The sequence below is a fragment of the Lissotriton helveticus genome, chromosome 5_1, assembly GCF_964261635.1.
Source record: "Lissotriton helveticus chromosome 5_1, aLisHel1.1, whole genome shotgun sequence".
Lineage (NCBI taxonomy): Eukaryota > Metazoa > Chordata > Amphibia > Caudata > Salamandridae > Lissotriton > Lissotriton helveticus.
This window is the reverse complement of record NC_136065.1, coordinates 606,704,841-606,709,406: the sequence shown is the minus strand read 5'-3', so window position 1 is coordinate 606,709,406 and position 4,566 is coordinate 606,704,841. Positions and strand designations below refer to the sequence as shown.

Here is a 4,566-nt window from a genome sequence, read left to right as displayed (position 1 = left end):
TTGATGAGAGGAATGTTTGATTTTTGAGCTCTCTTGCTGGTCCGGCACTGCTGTAACCTCGTAGAAGGGCTCTCTTTGCAATTTTGAGACAATGCATATCTGTTTTAAGGCCCTATTGACTTCTCACTCCTACACAATCTTGTTGTCGACCGTATGCAAATATTTGTGATGGCTTTGTTATTCATGGGTTTTTTTCCGTCTTGAAAAAGTCAATCAACTGTTGTTTTTGCATTTGTCACCCCAAGTGGGACGGGTATGCTCAGACGTGAGTACCGTGCTCTCCACACCACTCGAGTCAAGCTATCCTGGCTGATGATGGCTGATAACCAGAAACCGATCCTAGGATGCTTGCTTCCAGTCCAGGGAGGACCTGGCTTGGCAGTTCGGGCTGGTCTGTTCCCATGGGGCACATGGTCAAGACTGATTTGCATATGGCTGGTTTCAAACTGGAATGGCATGGTGAGCAAAAAACCGATGGATTTAGGCCCAGATCTCTGTACTGGGGTGAATGTATGACATTGTTCTACATTCTGTCCATCAACTGTTGTTTATGCATTTGTCACCTCGAGTGGGACGGGTATGCTCAGACGTGAGTCCCGTGCTCTCCACACCTCTGGAGTCAAGCTATCCTGGCTGATGACGGCTGATAGCCAGAAACCGGTCCTAGGATGCTTGATTCCGGTCCAGGGAAGACATGGCTTGGCAGTTCGGGCTGGACTGTTCCCGAGAGGCACAGGGTCAAGGCTGATTTGCATATGGCCATGTCTGAACTGGGTTGGTGTGGTGAGCAATAAAACGATGGATTCAGGCCCAGATCTCTGTACTGGGGTGAATGCATGACATTGTTCTGCATTCTGTCCATCAACTGTTGTTTTTGCATTTGTCACCCCGAGTGGGACGGGTATGCTCAGACGTGAGTCCCGTGATCTCCACACCACTGGAGTCAAGGTATCCTGTCTGATGACAGCTGATAAAGCAATAAGAACAGGGGTACTCCGTATTTTGTTTGTGGTCAAGAGGTGGGAGTAGCAAATAGTACAGAGACACGGGAAGAACCTCTTATTATGACCTGAATATCATTCAGCACTTTTAGCAGTTAAGTCAATTATTTGTACATAGGATGCATTACATGACACAATAGACTTTTCACATATTTGTTATTTTTTTATAAATTTATTCATCATTATACAAAAATATATACTTTTTTAAATTTTTCTGCAGTTTTCTTTCACATAAAAAACATAATAAATATAACTAAATATCAATTAACGTGCGTTTGTTGAGGTGCAACATATTAACTGAAATTGTTGTTCTAGATAGAACCCCTCATTATTCATTTATGTACAGATATGAACATTCATCCTAGCATCCATACTCACACTTACTCACATACAAACAACAATGACAAAAATACATAAATGTTTCCAAACTTTGTGGAAATGTATTATCAGTGTCCAATACAAGACTCCTCGTAGTATGATTTCAGTCTATCTTAAATCATGAACCAATCTATATATTCTTGTTGTGATCTCGATTTGGATTTATTTTCCAATTTAGTTCTTATGATCTTTCAGTTTGTCCTATTCGAGGGTCTTTGTATGCGTACGGCCTACGTACGTTTCGGTGATATTTTATTTGTGTTTCACCTTCTTCAGGGCCAACTTGGACTAAGCAAATGTCTGCAAATAGTCAGAAACCATGGGGTTCTCTTAATCTGAAATTTAAACAGAGCTGTGTCAATATTACATTTGAATGCATCCTAAACAATCAATTCTCAAAAGCTATAATGACTAGTTATCTAGCCATAGTTGACAGAAAGTGGTTCACACCAGTCTAGGTTCTTGACCTTGTATCCCAAAGATAGAACAAACCCAAAGGTGAAATTGTGCATTTAGAAGAAGATAAGGAAAAATTGTGATGGAGGTTGATTTAAAAAAAAGGAAATTATTAGTGGTGAGGCTGCTACCAGCATGCAACAAGATGGTGGTGTGGGAATGACCTCACAGTAGACACTATTGAAATACAAAATATGTACCTTAGTATATAAGGTCGTAGAGGTAGAATGGATCTGCTGTGGCTTTAATAAAGCGCCTGATTTTGCTGGCTTATTACAATTCTAAAGAAAGAAAGGGCATATCGCTTGTTATATCAATTCTACATTAGTGGTTTTGGTTTTCTAAACAGCCACACTCCTCTCAAAGTATTACCTTTAGAGGTCCCGTCCATGTCTGGCTGAGATCTTATAATTTAAAAAGATGATCTAGTTATTCGCTCTCAATGGGAGGTGAGGCTGGTAAAGAGAAAGCAAGAGAGATGTTTAAATCTATGTTATTTTAGTCTCTTGGTCTTGATCTGTCAAAGGTAGCTGAAAATATTGATTGACTCACCTCCTAAATAACAGAAGGCAGTGTTCCTTTATAGCGTATTATCTGTTCTTTTTGAATTTTTATGATACCAGAATGGGGAACATGTGCCGCAATTTGTTCTAAAACAATAAAACAAGGGAAAAATTTGGGGCATTTATAGTGTTAAAACGGAAGGTTTCTATTAGAGCAGATGCGCGCGTTTCAGAAAAAACAATATGTTCTGGCAGCTCATTAGTGCTATATATGTCTATATTTGTTTATAGCCTGCTACAAAGAAGAAACTGCCCGTGTCTATAGTTGCTGGTTGCAGACTTACTCCAGATTATATGTCTCTGAGCCCACCTTGTTGCTTGGTTATATACTTCCCCGAGGGCTGTGACAGAAAACGGCATGTAGCTTTATTTTAATAATTCTCTGCATATAGCAGCTTGATCACTATGATAGATTCTATCAATGTACAAGCAGGGGTACATAAAACTGCTTTATCTCTAAAAAAATATGTTAAGGGAAATACTTCTATCTTAACGTTTTGGTATAATTATAAGTGCACATGCTGGGATTACTCGTTAAACTATGAAAAAAGAGAGAGGCTTTGTTTAGTATTGGTAACAGTATGTCGAGTATCCTATTTTCTCACTGTGCGCTGATAGTAATTAAAGCTACTAAAATGGGTAATACACCGAGCTGATCTCTGTAACAGTACTTACTTGGGCAATTGCTCACGTTCTGTCCTGCCGGGGTGCCGACCGCCGTGTCTCTGCCACAGACAACCGGAAGGCGATGGCAGAGGTCTTTAAATACGTGCACTCTCTTGGTTGATTCTAATCAGCTGTGTGTGTATACGGCGTGTAAGCAAAAGTCACATACGGTGGAAATAGTGAGCGGACTGCATGTGGCTAGCTTGTAAACAGTATTAGACATAGTTGACGGACTGGCACGATGTGATAGCATTACCAAGATGGCGCTATATTTTGGTATATGCTGTGTTGATTATATGACGAGGGATTCCATGTTTAAGGTTGTGATATTGCAACGAAAAGATTTGGTTAATAGCAGCCAACACCAGTATGCAAACTGCATTGTTCAATGAATCTGGTGTTAAAAATAGTTTTGATGTTGGCATATTTGTGCTATCAATAAAAAATAGATTGAGAAAAACACTTTATGTGGGGTCAAACATGCTTGCAAGATGTAGCCATTAATGCAAAAAAGTGCTTTTATGGTTTGATATCAGTGCCAAATATCGAGCCTAACGGTCTTTAATATGCAAGCTTTATAATATATGAGAAATGGTTTGAGTTTATGCTGTTTAAAGTGCTACGGACGATAGCCAGGACATTTTTAAGTCCTCTATTAAAAAAAGAGAACAGTGGTAAGGGCGTTTATTCTTACAGAGCGTGTTTGTGTGGTACACTAGGTCTAGATATGGGACATGAGGGGTAGCCTGTGTACTATTTAGATTCAAGGTTCAGATTGCACTAAATGAATGGGCAGCGTACATGATATATCTAAGCTATTTAGTGGTTATCCAGCAAATTTCTTCATTGAGCCCATATCGTACCGTATCTAGATGATAGATCCAAAAGGTCTCGCGTTGTTTCCGTAGCTTTAGCATTTCTTTACCAGGGACATGCGATACCCGTTCTAGAATTAACCAGCGCATGTCTTTTTCTGTATGGCAGGATCGGATGTAATGATCTACCAGGGGGGCATTGGTTTTATTAGTTCTCACTGATGATTTGTGTTCAGAGAGTCTTACTCTGAGTTCTCTTGATGTTTCACCAACATATCCTATGCCGCAAGGGCAGAGGATAAGATAAATCACATTGCTTGTTCTGCAATTTGTCATTTCTCTAAATTTGCCAGTTTTGTTCCTGTATGTCCAGGTTTCACCAGTTATAACTTGGTCACAGGCGTGACATGAGCCACATTTGTGATTACCAACAGGAAGGGGCTTGCCATCTACTGTGAGTTGGCGTGCTTTCTCCTTAGGTCTGTTCCTGCTATGTACCAATTTATCTTTAAGATTTTGATTTCGTCTGAAGGCTATGGTTGGTTTTGCCAGAGCTTCATTGGTGTCATGTGTGTTAAGAATTTTCCAATGCTTATTAATGACTTGTCTGATCTTGTTATTTAATGTGGAGTGGTTAACTACACATACTATATTCTGATTTTTGGTCTTAGTAGTTTGGTTTAGTAA

General features: G+C 39.7%; 1 long non-coding RNA gene across 2 annotated transcripts; it reads right to left on the bottom strand.

Moving 5' to 3' along the window:
- Positions 1 to 1,170: 1,170 nt before the first annotated feature.
- LOC144753284 (uncharacterized) lies at positions 1,171 to 3,212 on the bottom strand. Of its 2 annotated transcripts, XR_013594289.1 has the most exons (4): positions 3,074 to 3,212; positions 2,208 to 2,485; positions 2,036 to 2,116; positions 1,171 to 1,714 (listed from the first exon to the last, which is right to left on the bottom strand). It is a non-coding gene; the product is annotated as an uncharacterized LOC144753284 (long non-coding RNA). The 2 variants fall into 2 exon arrangements; XR_013594288.1 differs by having other exon boundaries at positions 2,036 to 2,485.
- Positions 3,213 to 4,566: the final 1,354 nt, after the last annotated feature.